The following is a 27,945-nucleotide window of genomic DNA, read 5'->3' as shown; positions in this document are numbered from 1 at the left end:
TGAACTGCTCTTAAGTCTCTTGGGCTGGTTCTGAGTGTCTCTTGATGCCTTTCCACCCACCTCCTTTAGACCCATACTTTGTTTGCACTATGTGTTTGGTACATGAATGACACCTACATTTGGACATTGTCTCTCAGAAGTATGCTTCTCACCCACTACCAGCTCATGGTCTCAGAACCCTTGACCAAATCAGAGCCCCAACCTTTTTTTTTTTTTAATTTTTTAATGTTTATTTACTTTTGAGAGACAGAGACAGAGACAGAGACAGAGACAGACAGAGCGTGAGTGGGGGAGGGGCAGAGAAAGAGGGACACACAGGTTTCGAAGCAGGCTCCAGGCTCTGAGCTGTCAGCACAGAGCCCGACGTGGGGCTCGAACTCATGAACTGTGAGATCATGACCTGAACCAAAGTTGGACACTTAACTGACTGAGCCACCCAAGCACCCCAGAGCCCCAACCTTCTGACATGCTCCGTGGGCAAGGTCAGACACCTGGAATGCATTTTAGACTTGACTGTGTCACAAATAAAGATGGGCTTCCTATAGCAGTGAAACCTAATTATGCAATTGAAAGATGTTATAAATTTTTGTTTTTATTCTTCCAGGCTTTTAAGGGAAGTGTAGAAAACAGTACCCATGAGGACCTGGTCTACAAGCAAAAAAAGAGAGAGAAAGAGAGAGAGAGAGAGAGAGAAGTGAACGTTTTGTTCTTTATTTGCCCTGTTCGACCAGTTATCCCTTCAGTGAGGTCTTCCAATTACAGCCTGGACAGAAAAAGCCACCTGAAAGAAAGTAGAAACAAAGCTATTTCTTTAGTATTTCTGGCGGTTAAGAACATCAAGGCTTGACTCTCAAGCTGGAGTGTCCTGAGCGTTTGTAAGCACATCCTCCACCCGGTTTTAGAGGTTCTTAGAGGGTTATTCTTTCTCTCCTGCTACTTCCCTTTGTCTCGCCTGTTGCAGAAGCTTAATGAAAAGGCCCACATGGCTCCTATCTGGAAAGTATATGATAAATCACTGCAGACACGATTTCTAATGAATATGTTTTTGGGTGGCTTAAAGGAAAACGTTGTGTGAAAAACACTCAGAACATTACTTGGCACATAATAAGTATTCAGTAAGTGCTATTTGTTTATTTATTTGTTTGTATATGTCCCTACCATGGTTCCGGAGAGGATTTAAGGCAGTGTCTGAAAATAATCCCAAAGACTCTATGATATAATCTACGATTCTGGACTCCAGAGTAAAAACATGGACAACATTCTCCCTACGTTTTTCCCACATCTTACCATTCAGCCTGACCAGGTTCTGCTCGTATGTCTTGCAAGACATCTTCTATTTAAATTAATACATGTATCTCTAAAAGTCTGGCCCTCAGAGGGGCGCCTGGGTGGTTCAGTTGGTTGAGCATCCCACTCTTTGGGCTCAGGTCATGACCCAAGGGAATGAGCCCCACATCAGCCTCTTCACTGAGCATGGAGACTGCTTAATGTTCTCTCTCTCTCTCTCTCTCTCTCTCTCTCTCTCTCTGCCCCTCTTCCCTGCTTGTGCTCACTCTCTCTAAAAAATAAAAAATATATATAAAAAAAGCAAAAGTCTGGCCTCAGAGAAGCAGTCTGCATACTGCACAACCTCTCCATTGACTATGCCACCATCCTTGGGGTTATGGCCCTTAGAGATAAGTACCACCCTCTGTGGTGTAGGCAGAATCGATACGAGTTGGAAGACCTCAAAAGGATACCTGCGTTCAATCAGACAGCATGTGCCTTGACAGAATATACATACTGAGACAACGCAGGCAATTTGACAGAGCATCTACTCCATTTGCGTTCAGCATTATCAGTGAAATATATGGATTTAGTGTTACTGTGTCATCTGTAGGTTTCATGCTTGTGGTGATGTCTCCGGTCCTTTGTAGTCTTTGCAATATTCCACCTGCAGAGTCCCCCTTAGGATCTCTTGCAGGGCTGATTTAGGGGTCATGACCTCCTTCAGTTTTTGTTGGTCTGGGGAAACTTTTCTCTCTCCTTCTGTCCTGAATGACAGCCTCGCCGGATAAAGGATTCTTGCTGCCTATGTTTCCGATTCAGCACATTGACTATTTCCTGCCACTCCCCTCTGGCCTGCCAGGTTTCAGTGGACAGGTCTGCTATTACCCTTATGCGTCTACCTTTTTAGGTTAAGTCCTGTTTGTATCTAGCTGCTTTCAGAATTCTCTCTTTATCTTTGTATTTCAGGCAGGTTGCCAGAGAACCCGATCAGAAGGAGGAAGCAGATCATCCGTGCATGTGAGCCAGGGAACTGCAGAGCGGTAACTGTGGTGGAAAGCTACCTAGTGCCTCGTGAGGAGATGCCAATGACAAGCTTTTTTTTGTTAATGATAAAACACCATGTACTTATCAGGATAGATTCCTGAAGTATATTGAGTGGCAAATGAAATACCTCCTCCATCCCCTCACCTCTCTCCCTCTCCTAGCTCATTTCTTCTCCCCAGAGGGCACCTGTTAACAGTTGGAGATGTGTCCATTCTGATCATTTTCTATCCATTTGAAACCATGGAATACACACCAACTGTTTAAAAACACGTAAATAGGATCATATTATATGAGTATACATTTCTACCACTTGCTTTTTTCACTTAGAAATATGTCATGGGAGTTGGGGGGGGTGGTGCCCGGGTGGCTCAGTTAACCATCCGGTTCTTGATTTCAACCCAGGTCATGATCTCACGGTGTGAGTTTGAGCCCTGCATTGGGCTCTGTGCTGAAAGCTCAGAACCTGGAGCCTGCTTTGGATTCTTTGTCTCCCATTCTCTCTGCCCTTCCCCCACTCACACTCTGTCTGTCTCTTTCTCTCCCGCAAAAATAAATAAACATTACAAGCATACATCATGAAAATCTTTTTTAATTCTTAGACATTTGCCTGACCAGAGCATGCTTCCTAGAAGTAACACCATGGTAAGAACAGGTCCAGTGGTGGTGCTCCCAGATTTTTTTCTCCAGGAAAATCTGGAAGCCAGTGGGGTGGCGGCCAGGAGACTGGCCTTGACATTATGGTTTAATCTACTTGTTAAAAAAGAGATGTATTTGAAGTATAACTAAACCATCATTTATTTAACCATTTTCCTACCTATAAATGATTAGGTTGTTTCCAATATCTTGCTATGCAAAAAATGCTATAGTAAACAGCCCTGAATCCATACCACTGTGCACAGGTATCTATGGAATGACTTGGTCAAAGGGGATAGTAATACTTTACAGGTGCTAGCAAACTTACTTCTGTTATATACTCTGACAAGTTGTATATGAGATTACTTGTTTCTCCAAATCCTTATCAACAGAAAATGTGATTTGATCCTTAAACGTTTTGTCATTCTTGGAAGCAAAGAAAGCTGACTTTGGATTGTTCAACTGCCCCCTTTCGGTCCCGTATTCTTACACATTTGCCTGACCAGAGCATGCTTCCTAGAAGTAACACCATGGTAAGAACAGGTCCAGTGGTGGTGCTCCCAGATTTTTTCCTCCAGGAAAATCCGGAAGCCAGTGGGGTGGCGGCCAGGAGACTGCTCTGGAGCTGTGCTTGCCTCAGAGGCCACTTTTTCTTGATATTGTATGTTATATGACTTGGCTTTTGAGACACCGATGAAGATTATGGAATGGCTGAAATTTCTCCCCGTTCCTTCCACCCTCCCAGCTGAGGCAGATGTGGAAGTGTTGGGAAGGAGCCTGCCACCACCCAGTCCGTCTGAAACAGACAAATTCTTGGTGGTGAAAAGAATGTTATATTCACATTCACTTCCACTTATACCACAGCAATTTGCATTTCTGGGGCAAAAAAAAAAAAAAAAAATTAAGATGGACATAAAATGCCCGAGCAGTCTGGTTTTTATTTGACTTCCTCGCCTGGCCACCTGGAAGTGGCTAATGCTAGAATACTTTCATATCAATGAACTTAGCTTCTATGGGAAATAATTTTGCATTTATAGAAAAAAAAAAACCCGTAGAATATGTTATCCCAGTACAGGCTGGTGCATGTTACAGTTCCTAAAAGGGGCTTTGGAGTTTGATGTGGCATGAACTATATTTAGTTCTGAGCAGAGATAACCACTGGGGTGGCCTACTTCACTATCAGTTTGAGAAATGGCTACTGTACCACATGATTTGGGGAGAGTCAGAAAGAGGGCAGCTGGGGTTTTCCTTACTGTGAAATCAAAACACCTCCCAAGTACTTCTTCTTTTAATCCTGAACACAAACTTCCTTCTAATTACACTACCGACCATAGCTGAACAGTGTGAGATCCACTGTGAAATGAATATTACTAATGTAAAAAAAAAACCCAGCATATCCATCTTTTAAAAATTTAGTATCTTAATGTGATCCATGACTTAGTCACCTTTTGTACTGCTTTCTGTTTGATTATAATTTTATCTATTAATCATGTTAATCCAATAGACTCTGCCTTAATCAAATGTGAGTCAATTACCCAGTTCCTCAAATTATATTTTTTAATGAAAGACATTTTTTAAAATTGAATGCCAATTAGGGCCAAGCCAAACTTGTTCATAAAGTTTGGGTTATCGCAGAACAGTATGAACCCTTGATGATACCTGTAATTCCAGTTCCTTCTGACGAGGGCGTGCTGTGTGCTTTTAGACACAGCCATTAACCTCTCTGTAATTCCCGGTTTTCCACCTGTGAAATGAGGATAATGATACTTCTGGCTTGGGAAATGATTTTATGACTCTTAGTTGAAAAATGCAGCTAGAATACCAATTTTTTTTTTTAAAAAGGCTTATGTAATTTTGCTCTTAATTTCTTACCATAATTGTTTTTGTTTTTCCTTAGCACCAAACGGCTTTTTGACATCATTAGAGAACTATATACATAACTCCGCCGAGAGGGAAGTCAGACTGGGAAGGGTCTCTGTAGAGCAGATTCTTTACCACGAATGACTACAGATAGAGTGACAAGGATACTCTCCCCACGGGGCCCCCAGAACTCTGCTGGGAAAGGTTGAAATGCTGCTTCCTAGGTCAGCAGACGAGAGCCCCAGGCTTCATCAAGGAGCATGTTACAGACCCAGAAATGGGGAGTGGGGGGGCAAGAGTGCAGAGAGGACTAGCTCACGGTTTAAGGGGCTCCATGGTTGGGTTTCTGGGGTCCTTGTGTTCCAATGATAGTCCAGAATGTGAGTCCAGAGTTATTATGAATTTTCAGTGTGATTCTAAATGGAGTCTACAAACCACTGCTTAAGGATTGAACTGACTATGAGGTCAGAGGCTCAAACCTTGGGCTGGGACAGATCCGGGGCTCATCTCCACCATTTAATGGGAGAGGAAAGAGATCTCATCAGCAGACAAGTGTTTCTGCTTCTGGTCTGCAAAGCTAGCTGCCATTACACTGTCTGAAATTAGGGATCTGGACTTGTCAGGAAGAGGGCTCTTTCATAGCTGTTGAAGTTTAGGGAGGTAATGATAGTGATTTCATTCCCTTTCTTTTCAGCTCCAAGTACCCTCCTCCTCTGGTATTTTGCTCTGTTGTTTAGTTGAAATCACGTTAGTGTATTACAGGCTGATCCAGCTGAGTGCATTCTGAAGAGAAACAACAAGGAGCCTGGTGGTGGTAAAAAGCTCTCCTAATGGCAGGTGGCAGCAAGGCGCATTAGTGCTTCTTGATGGACAGCTAGGAACCACTGTCAGTTTCTACGTTCTGTGCCACCATGGTTCCAAGGAAAATCACTTGTATTAATTAACACCAACGAGGGGCTACCTGGGCAGAGAGCTTCTGGTCCATAAAGAGGCCTGGGCAGCTGGCTGGGTAAACTGAGATGTTCCCATCCTTCTGCTAATACACTTTTGAAGCCGTTCCACTTGAATTGAAGCCCCACATTCCCAAGGTACTCAAGGCCACTTGCAGATAACATTCTGCAGGAGTAGCTATTTCTGAATTGAAATGCTACTGATTGTGAGCAAAACTTCCCATTTGTATATAGTCAGAATGAAAGCCTTTTGCACTCCAGCCCTGTGATTATTTGAAAATCTCTTTTTGTGCCTCCATCAGGCTCTGGTATTGATGGCTGCCACGGGGACGCAGTGTTACTCACTGCCAGCAGGCAGCATGAAACTCAATCGTGGGCAAACATCTAGTGTTCTGGAATGCTCTAGTAACCTTGCTGTTGACTCTGAATGCCTGGATTCTGGGTCCTGACTCTCCTCCCACTCTAGCCCCAGCAAAGGGGCCAGAGAACATCTTGTGAGGAAAAAAGAAAGGCCCTACTATGCTTGAGTTAGATAAATAAAACTTTCTCTTCCAAAATTTACAATTCTCTTAGATGTTTAGCAGTGGAATTATTAGGTCAAATAAAGTGAATACTTTGAGGCTTTTGAGAGCCAAATTGGTTCCAAGGTATTGTGTTCATTACAGTTTAATTCTAGCTATATTTTCTCCTTTGAGAATTGTCTTTGAGGTATTTTGCCCATTTACCATATCAGTTTTCATTTTTCTCTCGTCGATTTGTGTGAACTCTGTTCAAACTAAAGATGCCAGCTCTCTGTAATATTTGCTGTAATTATTGTCCTAAGGCTACTGGGAATTTTCTTCACATACAGAGAATTTTGCTTTTATCAAATAAAACCCATCCATGGAGCCCCTTTCTTTTCTGACTTCTTGGCAATGGTATTTCAATAAATATTTATTAAGAGTGTATAGTGTGCCAGGCATCGTGTGTGCCCTGGCCTCCAAGAACTTGCAATCATTATAGAAGGATATGATGGCATAGAAAATCTCACCATATTGGACTGGGGAGACTTCCATTCTGGAATGATGGCCAGCTTGGCACTCAAAGGAAACCTTTGGCTACTAAACAGTACAGGGGTTCTAGAATTATATCCTAGAAAGGACACACTCTTGGACATATTGCTAGTTTTACAAGAGGTACAGGAAGACTCTAAAGATCCCTCCTTTTCAAATAGAAAAAGGGTAGGATAGGGCCAAAGTGGCTAGCAACAAGAAGGAGGATGGTTACCTGACCACAACTGTGTTGTAGATGGTTATGCAGCCTTGGGCCAGCCAGGATGGGAAAGCCGACCTGGCACTACCCTGAGAGCTGGGCAAGAGAGGACCTCCTGTGGGCCCATGTGTTAGAGAAGGTTCTCACATCATAAAACACACACACCAAGTGCCGACACAGCATCATCATACGCTACACAACCACTCTCATGACTGACTCCATTAAGGCTCCAGACTTGTTCAGGATAGCATCTAAACAAAGGGTGATAAAGTCTAACTGTGGTGAGGTTTGGGTTGTTGGAGATGGATACTGCTTTAGAAGGCAGGGAGGATTCGAGGGGACAGAAGACTTCAGGTAAAAGAAAAAGTAAGTTAATCTGCTTGCTAAATCCTTTCCTTTTGGGTGAGTGCAAAAGGTCCTCACACAATAAATATTGCTCCGTAGTCTCAAGTGTCCATTTTTTGTCTTTGTGTCCAGTGTGTGGTTGTAGAGGGACTCACAAATTAACACAGTATTTGCAACAGCTGCACATGACGGTACAGAAAAATTTCCAGTATTAAACAAGTCGTATTACTCTTTCATTCACAGATTTGGAGGCTTAATACAGCACATGCAATGTGTGATACCTACTGATTCGTTATATTAAAAACTAGAGAGACATCAAGGACTAGGTTTCAAATGATCTTACACACATATATAACAATAACTAAAAATTCTAAAATTTACACTATAAAGTTTCAGTTTCCTGAAATATTTCTGAATTGTATATTTTGGTGGGCAAATATTTACATGTATACTTGAGTGCAACTGCAACCTATTTATTTACTTACTTATTTATTAAAGTTTTAAAATTTATTTTGAGGGACAGAGAGAGCAGGGGAGGGGCAGAGAAAAAGAGAATCCCAACATGGGGCTCCATCTCACCAACCCCGAGATCAAGGGTCAGATGCTCAACCGACTGAGGCACCCAGGAACCCTTACTTTTAAATTTTTTAGAACATTAATGTTAGTGGAAAACAAATCATGTAAGTGTCTTGATTATAATATAATAAGTGATTTTTCTGAAAGACAAATTTCAAATGATTTCACTCATGTGGAATTTAAGAAACAAAGCAAATGAGCAATGGGGAAAAAACAGACAGGGATAGAGAGAGACAAACCAAGAAACAGACTCTTAACCATACAGAATAACCTGATGGTTATCAGAACGGAGGTAGGTAGGGGGATGGGTGAAATAGGTGATGGAGATTAAGGAGAACACCTGTGATGAGCTCTGGGTGATTTATGGAAGTGCTGAATCACTATACTGTGCACCAGAAACTACTACTGCACTGCAGGCTACTTAACTGGAATTTAAATAAAAACTTAAAAAAATAAACTGATCAAGAAATTTAAAAGAATAAGTGACTTTTCGGAAATGAAGGCAAAAAAGTAAATCTAATCAAATAAGTATATAATCAGTTATGAATTACGGTGGTTTTTATTTCATTCCTCAGTCAACATTCACTACCTTATCAAATGAACACCTGGAGAGATGCAATGATAGTTAACTTCAGGGGCGCCTGGGGGGCTCAGTCGACTGGGTGTCTGACTCTGGATTTCAGCTCAGGTCATGATCTCACAGTCATGAGATCGACCCCAGGCTCCGTGCTGGTCATGGAGCCTGCTTGGGATTCTCTCTCTCCCTTTCCTTCTTTCCCTCCCCCACTTGCATGTGCTCTCTCACGCTCTCTCTCTAGATACACATTTAAAAAATAATTACCTTCAGTTGTTATTACAATTTTGCCAACTTTAAGTGACATAAAAACCGTAATTTTACACAAAATCTTCTACTTTGTTGGGTGGACGTCTATTTTTCAAAGCAGGGGGATACAACATGTTTTATGTATAGTGTGTAGACTTGATTTATAGCTTTTACGCATTTAGATATGGAAATATAGACATCCCAGTTTTTACCCTTTCCCAAGCCGCCAAACACGTCAGGGGAAGACTTGCCTACATTTTCAAGGGGTCTGAAGTGGTCAGGTTGGTGGCTTTTTTTTTTTTTTTTAATTTTTTTTTTCAACGTTTATTTATTTTTGGGACAGAGAGAGACAGAGCATGAACGGGGGAGGGGCAGAGAGAGAGGGAGACACAGAATCGGAAACAGGCTCCAGGCTCCGAGCCATCAGCCCAGAGCCCGACGCGGGGCTCGAACTCACGGACCGCGAGATCGTGACCTGGCTGAAGTCGGACGCTTAACCGACTGCGCCACCCAGGCGCCCAGGTTGGTGGCTTTTAAAAAAAGTGTCTATTACATGCACTGTGAAAATTATACATGTCAAAACTTTCACTAGGATACAGTGAAAGAGGTATTTTATACATTTAAGTGACTGTGGTGGAAAAGAATTTAACAAATGATGTCTAATTAAAAAGGTTTAAAAGGTAGAACAGAATAAACCAAAAAATGTAAAGAGAAGGACATAGCAAAGGTCAAAGCAGTAACCAATGAAAAAACCAAACGACAGCATAAAAGAACCAAAAGTTGCTCTCTTAAAAAACAAATCAAAGACATTTTCGGTAACACTGATCAAGAAAAGAAAATAGAAATAATCACTTTATGGAAGAAAAGGGAAAGATAACAATATATACAGGTGAAATTTTAAATATAATTAAGGAATACTACAAATAATTTTATGCCAGTTGAATTAAACAACTAGACGTAATGGAAAAACTCCCAGAAAAATACAACTTAGAAAAACTGATTCAGGAAGAATAGCTTCAATTGTCCCTTAATAATAAAAGAAATGAAAACAATCATTAAAAATCTTCCCATAAAGAAAACACTAGATGAGTTCTAATAGACCAAACCAATATTCAACCAACTATTCTAGAAATACAGAAAGAGGAAATACTTCCCAACATAAGACTTATTTTTCTGACAAGAATAGAGAAACTGCTCTTTCTTTTTTAATGTTTATTTATTTTTGAGAAACAGAGAAGAGAGAGAGCCAGAGCGTGAGCAGGGAAGGGGTAGAAAGAGAGGGAAACACAGAGTCCAAAGCAGGCTCCAGGCTTCACGCTGTCAGCACAGAGCCCAATGAGGGGCTCGAACTTACAAACCACGAGATCATGACCCAAGCCAAAGGTGGGTGCTTAACCAATTGAGCCACCCAAAGCTTATATATCTTTGTACCAAAACCAGACAAGGAGAGACTGAGAATGGAAGATTATAGGATTTTTATGGAATTTCAGGTACAGACATATTCATTTTCTTCAAGAGATTTGATATATAAAATTTCTTTAAATGTTTATTCATTTTTGAGAGAAGGAGACAGAGTGTAAGCGGGGGTGGGGCAGAGAGAGAGAGAGAGACTGAATCTGAAGCAGGCTCCAGGCTCTGAGCTGTCACCACAGAGCCCTATGCGGGGCTCCAACCCGCAAACCGTGAAATCATGACCTGAGCCGAAGTTGGACACTTAACTGACTGAGCCACCCAGGCGCCCCTCATATAGAAATATCTTTACAACTGTTTAATTAAAAATTTTTCACTTGAATTCATCTAGAATTTACTTAAATATGTGACATGAGCTGAACACATACATATATACACCTATTTCCCAAAGTGTAGTTCTCTCACTAGATAAATAATCTTTTCAGAAAAAGTGAGACTTTATTACCAGGAATTTTTATTAGTAGGCATTTTAACACATGCTGACTCAGTTACTTGGGGTTTATTCCTGGTAAACCCTGATAAAAACAGATTTTGATGCTGACACACACACACACACACAGTAAGAGACACCCAGGCAATCATTCAATTTAAGTTAAATTTAGTTTTAAAATTAACCCACTTTATTTGAAGAGCTTGTGTCAATAACTTAGTATCCACCTATCTTTTTAATTACCAGAGTGACAGTTTAATTACCATGGACAATTAAAACAGTTAGTATTATTTTGAGTTTTTTATGTTATAGTAGATTATTTCACATTAAAAGTTAAATACCTGTCAGTTTTCATTTCCTGTTAATAAATTCCCACATTCATCAACCTCAAATATTATAACATTTTCTAACACACACACACACACACACACACACACACACACACACACTCTCAGAGGGAGAGAGGGAGGGAGGGAGGGAGGGAGGGAATGGGAGAGGGAAAAGAGAGGGAGGGAGCCCAAGCCGACTGTTTCAGGCCTTTGCAGGAAAATTATTCAGGCAGCTGGTATCTTGTTGGCTTGGGGTTCTGATTGATGACAGACAACATAATAAATAATCTATTTACTAACACCTAACAACTAAATAATGCCCTTATTTTTCACCATAACTGAATTGCCAATACGGTATTGACAAAGTGTCACAGGGCTGGGGTTAAACTGACCTCATGTCACCATTTTTCTTTCTACAGCATCAGTGAAGACCCCAGAAAAGACCCTTATTACTCTGATTAATGGAAGGCACTAAAGGTTACCAGTGAACTTGGTTGTATTTATTTATTTACACTTAATTCACTGGTAAGGGGTGGATGGATGGGAATCCAGCGGGTAATGGAAAACACAGTAATTTTTTTCTGCTCTCCCACACTGTCTGCAAAAAATGACTGCTTTGCATATTGCAGGGTGCTTACTGGTGCAGGGAGCTTCTGATCTCCATTCCACATGGCAAGGGTACAGTGTGTGTGGCACAGAAATGGAATCTTCCCAGGGCTGAGCACAGAGTCTCGCTCCATAAATATTTGTCAATTTGGCTAGGCGACCACAGACCCAACAGAGTAGGTGGTGGCAGAGAGTAACTTTCTATGACTTTGAAGAAAGCAACCACTTAGAATCTCTGATGGTGCCTTCCAAATACAATTGTTCAACACCAGTTTAAAGTTTATTTATTTATTTTGAGAGAGACAGAGACACCACGAGTGAGGGAGGGGCAGAGAGAGAGAATCCCAAGCAGGCTCCACACTGTCAGTGCAGAGCCCGATGCCAGCCTCAAACCCCACTGAACTGGGAGATCATGACCTGAGCTGAAACCAAGAGGCAGAAGCTTAACCAACTGAGTCACCCAGGCACCCCACTCAATACCAGTTTTGGTTTTTTTTTTAATTCCTTCGTCTCTGAATATGCAGCATCATGGTGATCTGCTAACCTTCACCTCCCCTACAACTCCTTCAGTTCAGGTCCTGGGTGGGAGACACCTCTGAAGTCATCTCCCCGTCTCTAATGTAATCCTTCCTTGGCTTCCACAAGACACCAAAAGCCACTGCAAGTCTCAGCACACCACAGGGCCACAACTCACGCATCTACTTCCTCTAACCCCACAGACCCATTTCCTCCTTGGACTGTAAGAACTCAGATGCTCTGCCCCAAAGCCCTAGTATTTTAGTTCCTGATTCAGTTCTTACTTCGCTGATTAGTTTGTATCTTCAAAGCGTTGTCTCCCAATTAGGCTGTATATTCTTTTGGTAGGAGTTTCGATCAGACTTTTAATGCAGCAAGTTCTTGGGCTCAGAGTAGTTGTTTATTAAGCGTCTGCAATGGAGTAACATTTGCAAGAGAGTACAAATTTAACTTCAAATCGTGTATGTGTGTGTGTACAAAAAAGGGAGAGATCTTATTCATTCACCAACGTGTACTCCTTAGAAATATACATCCTTTTGCAGATTGCACTGCAGCAGAAAAACAATTCATAAAACTGACAAGCTCTTTGAAGCACTATGGAAATAATTACTTATCAAACTAGCTCAATTACATTTCTTACTACTGATTAAGATTAATCTGGACCTTTGTATGAACAAAAATTTGGTTGCTGGGGTGGGATTTTATAGCTGTATCACTATAAATTTATATCCACCATATAAAAATTGTCAATGTATATAATTAACTGTCAAAATATTCCCTAGGGTCAACTGTCAACTGAATTAACTACAAAATACAGTTAGGTTTTAATTAGGCATTTTTAAGGCCTGTAGAATTAGGTGCAGAAAGCAGTATGATGATTTCATATAAAAAAGCGCCTCTTCTACAGATTCACATGAAATTCTAAATACATAAATATATACTTTTGAGTGAAATATGATTCCTTTCCTCTGTTCTTCCCTACCTTCCTTCCTTTATTCCTTCCTTTCTTTTTGTAGCTTTGCAACTCATGTTTTAACAGTAAAATGTGAACACTTCTAGACAAGAATATTTGTCAAGGAGGAACTGCCAGTTCTTTCAAAGACTAAATTTTACCATTCCCCAACTTTCAGTATTATTTTTTAAATGTCTATGGGAAAAATCTCTCAGCTATCTGTGACATGAGTTTTTTTCATTATGTTAAAAACAATCTTATCAAATAGTTATGAGCTCATAAATCTGTGAAAAAAAATTGGTTGTGGTTGGCAGATGATGACAAACTCAAAATATTGTTTATACATCTTTTGAGATCTTTGAGCATTGCTAATCTACACACACACACACACACTGACTACACTAATAAATCAATAAAATACCATACACTTGGCTATGCCTAAGCTACATTTAGAAGTGATAAAAGTTTCAATTATTTGATTGCATTCATCTGGCTATAAAGCATCAGAATAAATTATGGAAGAGGCAGTTTATTTCCAAAGAATGAAGCTATTACGACATTTTAACTGATGATTATTTGATATACTCTCAAATAGTAATTGACCTGATACCAAGTCCCTGGTCAACTGAAACCTGAGTAAGTTGAAAATAAAATGTGTAAGTTTACAAAGAGTATTCCACTGTTTTCCAGCTCTCGGTCTGAAATCCTTTTTGGTTTCAGTTACCTGCCTTGAATGGGTGCAATGATCCAATAAACTGAAGATTGAATATAGCTCCTCTTCTTTTTGTGTTACGGAGCCAATCTAACAGATTTTGGAATGATTCCCTCAAGCACTTGAAGAAACTGACATCTTCATCTACTTTTACCTCATTAAATAAAAAGGAATTCAGGATTAACGTATTTTGATTAGGAGAGTTTTGTGACATGGCAGCTTATTAAACAACGGGACTTGGTTTTTTTTAATGGACATTTTTATTTTTTAATGTTTATTTACTTTTGAGAGAGGGAGAGACAGAGTGCGAATGGAGGAGGGGCAGAGAGAGAAGGAGGTGCAGAATCCAAAGCAGGCTCCAGGCTCTGAGCTGTCCGCACCGAGCTTGATGGAGGGCTCGAACCCATAGACCACGGGATCATGACCTGGGATGAAGTTGGACGCTTGACCTACTGAGCCACCCAGGTGCCCCCGATGGGACTTGTTTTTAACATGGGTCCATATCCTACCAAGGGGACATTATCACTCCCTAAATCTCAGGCTGTAGTTAAGTATTCCAGTGACCAGGGTTTGACATTCTGCTATGTGACCTTAAACCAGTCACTTAAACCCCGTGGGCGTCAGGTTCCAAATTTATAAATAGGCAATAATAATATCACATCCAGTGTGTTATTTGGAGGATCCAATGAAACAATGTATGTGAAAATGCTTTACAAAATATTATACTATCAAACTGTACATCTATCACCAGTGTGTTACCATTATTATGTTTCTAGGAGATATTAGTCCTCAACACATACTGCCCACATAGTGTGTGATATTTATGCGGACTTACAGAAGAGGAAAATGTTACTTCTCTGGACCAACAGCTATACATATCTACCTTTATAATAGCATTTGTTACACACAGGATTTTCTTGACTTCAGTATTCTCTAAGCTTTGTTGGTCAGTTATCTCATCAGTAAAAATATGCAGGAAGCATGCAACCTAATACATTTGTATGTTATACATGTTTTAATATACTGTGGGCCTTAAAAGTTATATACAAATAAGAGTAATTTTGAAAGGATGGAAGAGACTTTGGGTGTATGTCTGTAAATTATTCAAAAGCAAGAAGGAAAATGAAGAGGAAAAAGATATAGTCCATTTCTAACAAAACTAAGAAATAGCTAGAACCTCAAACTACAAAATAAGTGGAAGGGTAGTGGAGATTATTTAGGAATACATTAAGAAAGAGGATACTGCAGCACATATCTTGGAAAAAGAAAAAGTAAACCCACACTTTTGAAAGGTGGAGGTTTACCCTGAGATGGAAAACCTATTATCTTATATGAAACAGCAAAAAGTGAGTGTATATGCTGGCAGGAGGAGCACCCTTATACTTGGTTTTATTCCAGAAGAAGAAAAAAATGAGTCTACGAGAGAAATCACAGAGACAAGTTATACTTGTAGGAAGCAGTTTATCCCTGCCAGAGGGGGAGAAAAGTAATGTCGCTTTGGAAAAACTTCATAGGTGCTAAACCCCACTGACTCAAGAAAACGAACTTACACACAAAACTCTGCAACATAAAGAATGTTCCAGTTGGCTTTGGCCCTTCCCCAATGTGAACTTTTACAAGTACCTACTTGAGGAAATACCCATATTGCAGAGATGAAAAGTCAAAAAGAAACAATCAGAGGATTAACGGAGGCGAGGAAAACAATGAAACAAGTCGCAGATAAGCACCAGAAGATACTGCCACAGGGTGGATGAAAAGTATGACCAGAGTTTTTGCCAAAAAATCTCAGAAGCTTGGTGAAACAACTGATTCCATGAAGGAAGAACACAAATCAGTGATGTAAGAGTCAGAGAAGAGAGCAAGAGGCAAGAGAGGGGAAGGTGAAATGGGATCTGGCAGAGCTTAGGAAAAAGATTGAAGGAAATTAGAATCAAAGGAAATTAAAACTCCACAGAAATAAAAGGGGAATTGGAAGAAGCACCAGGGAGACTGGACACTGCTAAAAACACAGTGGGATAGAAAAGGAAGGTGGAGGCACAGGAAGGAAGGAAGGAAGGAAGGAAGGAAGGAAGGAAGGAAGGAAGGAAGGAAGGAAAGAAGGAAGGAAGGAAGGAAGACAAATGAGTAAAAGTGAAGAAAGAGCTTAAGGATAAAAAGGAAGACATGGAGAAGGTAGGCAAAGGAAAGTCCACATATGTATAATTGGGGTTGCTGAAGAACAAAGCATTGTTATCAAAATACTTAACATAATTTGAGAAAATTAACCTGAAATAAAAGAAATTTGTATCCACACCAGAAAGGACACACCATATTCTGGGGAAAATGGACTCAGAACAGCCAACACTGAGACATATCCTAGTAAAGTCATTGGACTTCAAGACAACACAATAGCAACAACATTCCTTAGACAGCTGGGCAGAGTCATTTATTATTTTTTTAATTAAAATTTTTTTAATGTTTACTTATTCTTGAGAGATAGATACAGCACAAGCAGGAGAGGGGCAGAGCAAGAGAGGGAGACACAGAATCTGAAGAATGCTCCGGATTCTGAGCTATCACCACAGAGCCCGACATGGGGCTCAAACCCACAGACCATGAGATCATGACATGAGCCAAAGTTGGATGCCTAACTGACTGAGCCACCAAAATGCTCCAAAGAGTCGTCTCTAAAAGGAAAAAGGGTGTGCTGGCCTATGACTTCTCCATAGAAGCAGTCAATGCTAGACTGACTTCTAAGTCAGGGGAATAACACCTATGGCAGCCTCAAGAAAAGAATGTGTAACCTAAAGATGTTATCTGGGTAGAAGGACAATAGGCAAATACTTTTGAACATGCAAGAATTCAGTGACTATTGTTCCCATCAGTCCTTCTGAAGGACTAGCTTAGAGGACAAACTTCAGCCAATTGAGATAAAATAGAAAAGGGATCAACACGAGCACTGAATGTATTAGCACCAAAATAAATGTGTGGTTCCGATTACAGAGCAGAATGTAAATATTCTGAGCCCTAAAAATGCAGACACGATATAAGTAACATAAGTTGGGAGAGTAAGGGCAGAAGAAGCTGGAAAATAAAGGCTAAGCAAATTCATACACAAAAACTTGTAGTTAACAGATTTTAATATTAACAAATCAGTTAATATAGGCAAGAGTACAACTTGCCTATATTGTACAAAAAGGAAGAACACTAAGAAAGATGAAATAATTCTTAAAAGATGAGTGGTAGAAAAGAGAAATGGGAAGAAAAGAATACATGTAATTTTTTATGCTCTGAATAAGTTATAATGCCTAAAGAACTCTGAGGGCTCATTATCATATAAATGTAAAATTTAAGGGTAACCGCTTGTAAAAATATAAAACTTCCCTATTTATCATGCAAAAATAGGTAAGGAAATAAAACATATGTCGGAAGATTTTCACAAAACTATAAAATAGAGAACACAATATAAAAAATAGGACATGAAACTTATCTGTCATACCAGTAAATATAAATGGATTCACTTCACCTAGTAAAAGAAAGTGACTTTGAGAATGGATCACAAAGCAAATCTAAACTTTATGTCATACATAAGAGATGTCCCCAAAGCAAAGGGATTCAGAAAGGTTGAAAACAAAAGATGAGTAAAATATACCAGGCAAATGTACACACACACACACACACACACACACACACACACACATTAATCATCTTAATGTTAGACAAGACTGAATACAGGACAGGGGTGCTTGGGTGGCTTGGTCAGTTAAGGGTCTGACTTGGGCTCAGGTCATGATCTCATGCTTTGTGAGTTGTAGCCCAGAGTTGGGCCCTGTGCTGAGAGCTCAGAGCCTGGAGCCTGCTCTGTGCTGACAGCTCAGAGCCTGGAGCCTGCTCTGTGCTGACAGCTCAGACCTGGAGCCTGCTTTGGCTTCTGTGTCTCCCTCTTTCTCTGCCCCTGCCCCACTCATGCTCTGTCTCTCTCAAAGATAAATAAACATTAAAAAATAATTCTAAAAATTTTTGCATTTTGAGTACAGGACAAAGAGCATTAAATAACCCCCCAAAATGGGTTTCTTATTTTGTTAGCCTACACATTTAACCTGATCCCAGTAAATACAATAATTGAGTTTATCTTTTCTAGAAAATATATTAATTAGCAAGGTTAGCTAGGGAAAATCTAAAAAAAATCGTATAAGAAGAAGGAACTAGCCCAAAGGAATAAGAAAATCTCTCATAATATTCTAATGATTTAAATAATGTATCATATAAATAGAAATGGCACAGAATTGAAGGTCCAGAAATTGATATACATTTGGGTTTGCAGGGAGCAAGACATCATTCTTAAGAGCAATATAAAACAAAATTACATTGAAATATTTTTTTTTCCTATAATTTGGCAAAGATCAGAAAGCTCAGTAACAGACTGAGTTGACAAAGTTGAAGGGAAAGAGGCATTCTCTTACCTCCCTAGCATGCATATAATCTCTATTGTGAGACATGTGGTAAATTCCATCAAAATCCATATACCCAGCAATTCTATTTCTAATTTTTTTAAAACAGAGTTACTCATACACAGGTGAAACGACCTACGGCATTTCAATACCTTTGTATCTGCTTTGTATTAGCAAAGGACAGAAACAATCCAAAAGTCCACCAGCAGCAGACTGGTTAAGTAAGTTTCGGTACATCCAATGCATATTTTGAAATGATCTCCCAATTACATGAAGTAGAAAAGTAAGGCACAGATTTTGTATATGTATTATGGTAGCCTTAGAACATAAGGAGGGACAAAAATACAACTATTTACTTGTATGTGCATAAAATATTTCTGAAAAGATTTTTTTCTAATTTTTTTTTCAACGTTTTTTATTTATTTTTGGGACAGAGAGAGACAGAGCATGAACGGGGGAGGGGCAGAGAGAGAGGGAGACACAGAATCGGAAACAGGCTCCACGCTCCGAGCCATCAGCCCAGAGCCCGACGCGGGGCTCGAACTCACGGACCGCGAGATCGTGACCTGGCTGAAGTTGGACGCTTAACCGACTGCGCCACCCAGGCACCCCATGAAAAGATTTTTTTAACGATGGGATAAAAATACATACATATAGGCATTTTAAGATTTTCTTCCCAAGCCCCACTGAGCTGCTAAGGGCACTGAACTCTGGGGACTACTGCTCCAGGTCTGCCCTGTTCGATACCATAGCCACTACCCACATGTGGTTTACTGAGCATGTGAAATGTACTAATCCAAATTGAGATATGCTGAAAGTGTAAAATATACACTGGATGTTGAAGATGCAGAACAAGAAGAAAATGCAATAATATCTCAATAATTTTTATGTCAATAAAGAGTTTGGGATATATTGGTTTAAATAAAATGTATTATTAAAATTAACTTTACTTATTTATTTTGACTCTTTTAAGGTAGCTACTAGAAATTTTAAAATGGCATAGGTGGCATGCCTGGTATTTTTGTTGGACAAGTGAACTTAGGGAGAAGAGAGGTCATGCTCTAAACCATACCCTGTGTCCATTACACAACACTACAATAGAGCTCAATAAAATTCTGCTGACGCTAAATACATTTTGTTAAGAAGTAAGCTACTAATTCTTTCACATCATTAGGGACTGTGTGGGCACAGTACGTGGGTAAAGATATCGCTTAAGATATTTCTCAGAAATATCACAGAAGGAAATAGAGTGAAAATATCCACTGTGAGGTTATTTACTCCACCCTCTATTCAAAGATTAGGCTGCCTCTATGCACTACAATTAAGTGTTTTCAAAATTGCCTTAAGGGTTAGCATATAGAAATTACGGAGGAATACAGGGGTGCCTGGGTGGCTCAGTCAGGTAAGCATTTGACTTCCACTCTGGTCATGATCACATGGCTCGTGAGTTTGAGCCCCACATCGGGCTCTGTGCTGACAGCTTGGAGCCTGGAGCCTGCTTCAGACTCTGTCTCCCTCTCTCTCTGCCCCTCCCCTGCTAGTGCTGTCTCTGTCTGGCTCTCAAAAATAAACAAACATTTAAAAAATTAAAAAAAAAAAAAAAGAAATCAGGGAGGAGCGTTTGGCCATTCTCAGTGTGAATCGTCGTTACCATATATGACTTGATGAAAGATAATCCTGACAGCTAAAAATCTAAAGTCTCATGTATATCTAAAAATATTTTCAAGAGTAAAAAGAAGAAACCTACTTAAATTTCCATATACATCTGTCTTGGGTTAGTATGAACTTGAAAGAAGATTAATGAATAAAGCAGTATTTGCAGTATTATTTGAAACAACAGATTTTTTTTCTTTTTACAGATTAAGTTCTTTAAGAGAAACAACCTACTGCTAATTTCATTTTTTATACCAATTGAAGCAAATGAGCCGCATCCAACTTGATGTCATAAATTTAGCATTTTTCCCATTTGGAAGGATACAGGCTTTACTTTTTTCATACACTCATTTATTTTATGGAAAATATAAGTGATTTCAATAAACAAAAAGTATAAATATCAAAGAAAGAAGGAAGGAAGAAAAGACAGGAAAGAATGGAAGAAAATAAGAAATGAAGGAAGAAAGGAGGGAGGAATAGGGAGGGGAAAAAGATCAATTCTAAAGATTCATCCGTTCTCATTCCAGTCTAGAAGGGACCTAAATCATGCCATATTATAAGGTTGGCAAGACATGTAAAAGGCAACAAAACAACGTGATTTGATTGACTTCATGTCTATTAGCTGCAAGTAAATGAAGCAATTACTAAATATGAACCCCCAAAATAAATGAGTAGATATTAAGCCCAGAACTTGAACTGTCTTTGAGTTCTCACTGATATCATATCTTTTGTGCATTTTAGAGTTTAAAATAAGAATTTGCACTTCGGGCTTTGAAAGTGCATGATATTGAGTGTACATAGAATGCCATGCTGCTTCATATGCTGTAGTGTGTCTTTCTTTCCTTCGCTGTCTTTAGTAATATTAGAAATCTTTTGTATCCATCTCTAACCCAGTGGTTCTCAACTGGGGGTAATTTCGTCCTCTCCTGGAGGACAGCTGACAATGTCTGGAGATGCTTTTTGTTGTCACAGATGGAGTAGGAGTACTACCGGCATTTAGGAGGTGGAGGCTGGGCTGGGGATACTTGTAAATATCCTACAATGCACAGGACAGCCTATCCAAATGAAGAATTATCTGAATCAAAATGTCAAGAAGTTTAAGAAACTGTGCTAAGCTGAAAGAGACGTCATTTTTGGTTCAAGTCCATTTTCCCTTTGGCAGCATCCTTTAGGAGGTAAACTGAGCCTGCAAATTTCAAAGAGCTGGCCTCAATTCTCAAAGTCTCTGTCTACATGCCTACATAGATTCATTTATCCATACGTTCATTCAACATTTCCTAGCTTAAAAAAATTTTTTAATGTCTATTTATTATAAGACATTAGATAAGATAGAGTGCGACATTTTTAATGTCTATTTATTATAAGACAAAGATAAAGAGAGAGTGTAAGCACGGGAGGGGCAGTGACAGAGGGAAACAGAATTGGAAGCAGGCTCCAGGCCTTGAGCTGTCAGCACAGAGCCTGATGCGGGACTTGAACCCACGGGCTACAAGACCATGACCTGAGCCATCGTCAGTCCCTTAACCAACTGAGCCACCCAGATGCCCCCAGCACTTCCTAGCTTAATTAGGAATAAAAGCACATCATATGTAGGGTAAAAAATATTGTCCAAACTGGGACACTATGGAGGGTTGTTTATTAATTACACTGGACAACAGGAGTAAGTCGAGAATGTTCTTGGTAAATCAGATCATGTGGTCACCTTAATACGGTGGCAGTATGGAACATCCAAAATGATAAATGAGCCACAGAGGAACTTCTAATGGCAGCCAGTTGGGCGAATGGTGTTTGGGCCCTGGAACTAGGCATCGAGGCAGAGGTCTAAGAACGTTCCTGGTTTGTGTGTTGATAAGACCATGACATTCAAAAAGAGGCAGTATAATACCATTCCCATACCATAGGGTTTGGTATTAGAAAGGAAAAAATAGGCATAAAACGCAGGACATCCAAAGGATACCAAGCCTGCTAGAAGGCATTATAAAGGACCCTTTTTACAAAAGCACTTACACACATTGCTCGCACATAGTAGGTACTCAACAGATGTCTGCTGAAGAATAAATCTCCACAGTCTGATGTGACATGTGAAGAAACCGTCTCTATGTAAACCGTCTGTATGTGTTATTTTAACTCTTGGGATTTCCTAAACGTATGTCTAAGATGCACAAAGTAGTGCTCCTACCCCTTCTGCACCACAACCAAAACTTGCAAATTTTGGATTTGTCAAAATACAGCAAAACTGTTCAGGCAAGGTAAATAAGTCTAAGTGCCAGCACCGTCGCTTTCCTATTTTCTTTTTGATCTGTAAGGTTACTAGGGGATGAGATCATCTTTTATTTATATTGCATGTGGTAAAATTTTGACACCGGATTTTTGCACCCACCATTCTGTCCCTCCCTAATTAAGCCTGTAGGGCTGGCTGGCTGATATTTTTGAAAGCAGAGCTTGTCAATTTCTGTTAACACTAATTTAGAGTTCATAGCTCCATATAAGCATGGAAATGCGAGGGCAAAACAATTTGTCTAAAAAATATTTTGAGAGGAGTTGAACAAATTGAGGATCATCTGTGCACTGACTGCCAAGCGTTTCTGTTCCGATTACAGCACCGATCTCACAGCAGTATGGGAGCTCACCTTCTGTGGCACGCACATTTGATTTTCCCAGGTCCCTTTGCTTTGCCCTCCCTTTCCTTCCATTTATGCACTCCCACTATAAATAAATGCCTTTCCCCTCCTCTTTGCCATGTGTTGTCTTTTTAATTATGCCCCAAACTCTAATATAGTCAGCCCAGATCTTGTTTGGCCATTAACTTGGGAAGAAAAGAGGCTGCCTCCTGCATTTCACAGGAAACATTACAAGGGCAGACCAGGGACTTTCATCTCTTCCCACCTTCAGCAGACAGAACAATAGGCGGCTATAATCTTGTGACACCCACGCCTAATTTATCCAACCAGCAGACAGGTAGCACTCTGCAATGCTGCTCCTGTCTGAATAGGTGCAGTAAATACTCAGCTTAATAGTAGCGTCTCAGGCAGGAGGGCAACATATCACAGCGTGGCATTTTTATAATCTTCCTGGCATGCCGACAGCCAGGAGCACAGGCCAGCGCGTGTTCCCCCTCGGTGGGGCTTAGGATGCACGTAACTGTTAGACGGTGACACACTGTGCCTTTAAGCAAGTTTAACTGTTTTATATCCCCTCTGATCTGCAGCTTTGTACATCTGGTAAGCTGCCTCTTCAACTTCTGTGGGCACATCTGTGGAGCAGTTACTTGAAGCTTGCTGTGCGTGGTGGGCCTGGTGCGGGGTTTCTTTGTGACTGTCTCCTGTTTATCTGTGAGGAGTTTCTCTGTGACACGGCAAGGCCACAGTTGAATACATCATCCTGGCCAAAAAGATGATAATAACCTTGTGACAGCCAGAAGGAATACACTTAGCAAAGGCCGAACAGAGATCTTGTCTGGAGAAGCACTGATTAAAAAACATTTATTTCTCCTATGTCTGTGGCTTTGACTGATCTAGCTCTAAGCTTGTATTAGGGTCCTCCAGAGAAAGAGAAATGACAGAAAATATGTAGATTCATGAGAGAATTATTATGGGAATTGGCTCATGAGGTTATAGGAGCTGAGAAGTCCCATAATATGTGGTCTGTGAACTGGAGAACCAGGAAAGCCAGTGGTATAATTCAGCTCGTCTTCAGACCTGAGAACCTGGTGCTCTGATGATTGAGGGCAGGAGAAGGTGGACATTCTGGATCAAGAAGAGAGAGTTTGAATTCGCCCTTCCTCCACTGTTTCGCTCTATTTGGGTTCTCAGAGGACTGGAGGACACCTGCCCACATTGGTGATGGTGGATATTCTTTACTCAGTTTAGTGATTCAAATGCTAATATCTTCCAGAAACATCCTCAAAGACACACCCAGAAATAATGTTATACCAGCTGTCTGAGCATCTCTTAGCCCAGTCAAGTTATATAAAATTGACAATCACGAAGTTGTAGGCTGGATCAAGTTCTGTTCCATGTGTCTCACTGTCCTTAAACAAGAGGTTACCCAAGGCACCTTCTTTCTATGGTGAAATGCAACTTGTTTCAAGTCTTGTATCTCCAGCTCATTTCCCATTGACAAATCACATGGGTGGCTAAGCCCAAGTCAAGAGACAGGGCAGTACATCCTGCTTATGAAACCAAAACAAGTCATAGAGCCAAGCTTAGCATCAAAGAGTCAGGGTAATATATTCCTTCCAGGAAACTGAAGGTGAAGGGGGAGGTAAATATTTGCCAAACAATAATCTAATCTAAAGCCCTGTCCCTGTCTATAAAATGAATAGAGCACAGCTATTTGCTAAACAATGGAATTATCGAGTCCATCAGTGTGGGTTCCATTTTTGGAAGATGCCACAGACACTACGAAAGGATGAGTAGCCACATAATCTTGACCATGATAAAGTGGTCATCTCTATGACCTGTCACAAAGACTCACCAGACAATTTTCAGAGCTTGGTCCTGACTCTTCAAGTCTTAGTGAACTATGTCATGGTTTGAAAGCTGACCTGCAAGGTGTGTGCAGGTATTTAATATTTGTCTCTTCTTTTGATGTTGTAAATTTCATTTGCTCAACAGACCTGTGTTCTGCTCTTTCAGCACTTCTGGTGTCTAAATACTTCCAGAAAATAAATGTGTGTGAAAGCACTTGAGGGTTATATTAGGCTTGATATTCATTTGTAACACCAGGATGGCACATGGCTGGCATCCACTCTGAGCAGCTGAGCGATCATTTGGGAAGGTTGGTGCCCTTACCATACACTTAATGAAATATTTTGAATATCACCAGTGACTGGTTATATTTACAGTCTGTGATTGTGGCTCTTAGGCACATAAATTATGACTTTGGATCTGCTCATCAATTCTTCCAGAGAAACTGTCTTGCCCACGGCTTTGACAGAACATCAGCTTTTGGTTGAATTATAAAGCTCCGCGTCCCAACCACACTTTCCATCGTGGCCACAGCTAATTGGACCAGCAATGGGCACCTGACCCAAAGACAGCTAATGATTATGTTTGGGTCTATTAGGTAGTCTGTTATTAGGTCCCTCTTTGAGTGCATTAGGCCCATTAGATTTTTCCATCACAGAATAATGAATTGGGAAATGTGGAATAAATCAGATGGCATCAGTGGCTAAAATTCATCCAGAAGTATGAGATTTTTCACTGTGTTTTAAAATCAATTTGTTGGAGTCAATCTGTCTTAGTTATCTATTGTAGCATAACAAATTACCCCCAAATTTAGTGGCTTTAAACAACTTTATCTCACAGGTCCCAGGCATGGCTTAGCTGGGGCCTAGTATGTGGTTACAGTCAAGGTGTTGGCTTAGGCCACAGTCATCTCAAGGCTCATCTGGGGCAGGATCCACTTCTCAGCTCACTCAATGTTGGCAGGATTCATTTCACTGGCTGGTGGACTGAGGGCCTCAGTTTCTTGCTGGTTCTTGGCTGAAGACCTCTCTCTGTTTCTTGCCGTTGGCCCTTTCCATCAGAGCAAGCATGTGCGAGGGGCCATGGACAGAATGTGAGCAAGGTGAAAGTCAGTCTTTATAAGTTAATCTCTGAAGTGGCATCTGTGTCCGTCAGGGTTCGACCAGACAAGCAGAACCAGTAGAAGATACATGTTAAGAGATTCGTCATCAGCAAGTGGCTATGTGGTTGTGAGAGCTGGCTATGCAAGAGGCATAGGGCAGGATGTCAGGCTGGACAGTCTGGACTCTTGGGTGTGGGCTGAGATGCAATCCACAGGCTGAATTTGTCCTTCTTCAGGGAGGTAGCAGCTCTGCTGAAGGTCTTTCAACTGATTGAATCTCATCTACCCAGATTATACTTAAAGTCAACTTCTGATGGACTTTAATCACATTTAATACTTTCACAGCAATACCTAGATTAGTATCTGATTCAATAACTGGGGACTGGAATATCAAAAAATTCCATTACAACAGCTTTTCACTTTTGCCACATTGTATTCATTAGAAGCAAGTCACAGGGTCCAGAACATAGTCAAAGGAAGGGTACTACACAGGGGAAGCCAAGATCACTGGGAACAACATTTCATAAGGCTATCTGCTACAGTTACTTGTTTTCTCACAAAATAACTTTTGCAAGGGCAAATGCTTTTAAAAATGTTCCTAACTCTAGAGAAATTTGCAAAGCCATGTATATTTTTTGAATTAATTACAGTTAAATGAATGAGGTCTTATTCAGTGGTTAATTACATAGGTTTGGTGAGCAAACATAGTTTGTAACTTCAAGTGAACAAATTCAATTCTGTACAACAAACATTCTAATAAATGTGGTTTTTCCTAACAGATATTTATAGCCTCAAGGTTACAAGTCAGTGTTCCTCAGAACTACTAAAGCAAACCTCTGAACATTATAAGAAGGTCCTTTGGTCTTCTCAGTTAAAACAAATATAGACCGAAACTTCCAAAATGACAAAAAACCTAAAAATCAGTATGGATTTAGCTTAAATTTTATGAGCACTGATATGTAAGTACTGACCAATCTTCGTCCTTGTATTTTTAAACATAAGATATTGGGTATCCCAGTACTTTGCATCCTCAGAATCTCTTGTCAACCAGTTCCTCACTTAAAGTACTTTATTAAGGATCATTAAAAGCAATGGCAAGTGAATTCTATAATTTTAACCAAGGTGGAATTAAAATACTTGGTGCTTCTAATGCTTGATTTCTACAGTCTAGGGGAGGGAAAGACCAGTGGCCGTTCCAGACCATGAAGGGCCAAAATTACGAGCAAACCGAAGCCATGAATGAGCTGAGCTTTGAGATGGAATAAAAGCCAACAGAAAAGAGGCAAGCGAACACATCTAGGTGGAGACCAAGGACAGGAGAGGGAAGGCAATGGCAAGACACCAGAAGGAAGATCATTGACCTTTCACTGCTAAGGCTGCCTCGAGTTCATCTCCTGTCTCCACCATTTCTGGCCTGGACTCCTCCTCTTGGATACTCACTACATCCCCTCCCTCCATCCCCCCATGCCATCAACATTACTTGCTTGAGTGTGTCTCTGTCCTTGTCTTGAAAACGGATGATCCATGTTTATAAAACGGCACTTTTAGTTAAAATCAAGACTTTAAAAAACTGTGGTAAAATACACATACCGTAACGTTTATCATCTTCACCCCCCTTTTAAGCATACAGTTTAGTGGCAGTAAGCACGGTGACATTGTTGGACAACCATCACCACCACCCATCTCCAGAATTTTCTCCTCTTTCCCAACTAAGACTCTATACCCATTAAGCAATCACTCCCCTGGCCCCTAGCAACCACTAATCTACTTTCCATCTCTATAAATTTGACTACTTTAGGTACCTCATAGAGGTAGAATCACATAGCATTCATCCTTTTGTGACCTCGCAGAATGTCTTCAAGGTTGTAGCCTGTGTCAGTTTCCTTCTCTTTTAACTGAGTAATGTTCATTGTACGAATATGCCACGTTTTGCTGATGCATTCATCTGTAGATGGACAGTTGGACTGCTTCTACCTTTGGCTATTGTGAATAATGCTGCTATGAACACAGGTGTATGAATATTTTTTCTCTGCTCTCACCTCTTTTACATACAAATCCAAAAGTGGAACTGATGAATCATACAGTAATTCTATATTTAACTTGGGGAGAACTGACATAGTGGCTGTACCATTTTGAACTGCCATCAAGGTCCCAATTTTCCTCTATTCTCACCCACATCTCCTAGTTTCTGCTTTTGGTTTTTGTTTTTTGCTTAGATGGCAGCCATACCAATGAGGGTGAGGTGGTCAGAGGAAGTGCTAGTAAAGAGATGCATGCACTAAGATGGAACTAAAACCGAAACTGACGGGATTCTGAAGGATCTGTTTGTAGCTAGCTGCCTTAGCATCTCTGCTTCTTTCCGCAGCCCTGCTTCGTTTTTTTCTTATCCTACTGACTGGCTTTTGCTGCTTACTTAGGGTTTTCTGCCCTCTCATCACTTTGGCCTGCATGCAGCCTGTCATGGCTCTTCTAGTCCACTCTACACTCTGTGACTTCTTCTTTTTAAATTTTATTTAAATTCAAGT

At 40.3% G+C, this 27,945-nt stretch overlaps 1 long non-coding RNA gene across 1 annotated transcript in view; it reads right to left on the bottom strand.

The window, feature by feature from the left end:
* LOC128315932 (uncharacterized) overlaps positions 1-27,945 on the bottom strand; it is a 71,433-nt gene that overhangs the window by 20,606 nt on the left and 22,882 nt on the right. The window lies entirely within an intron of this gene.

This window comes from Acinonyx jubatus, chromosome B3 (assembly GCF_027475565.1).
Source record: "Acinonyx jubatus isolate Ajub_Pintada_27869175 chromosome B3, VMU_Ajub_asm_v1.0, whole genome shotgun sequence".
Taxonomy (NCBI): domain Eukaryota; kingdom Metazoa; phylum Chordata; class Mammalia; order Carnivora; family Felidae; genus Acinonyx; species Acinonyx jubatus.
Note: the sequence above shows the minus strand (reverse complement) of the source record. Positions and strands in the feature narration are given on the sequence as shown.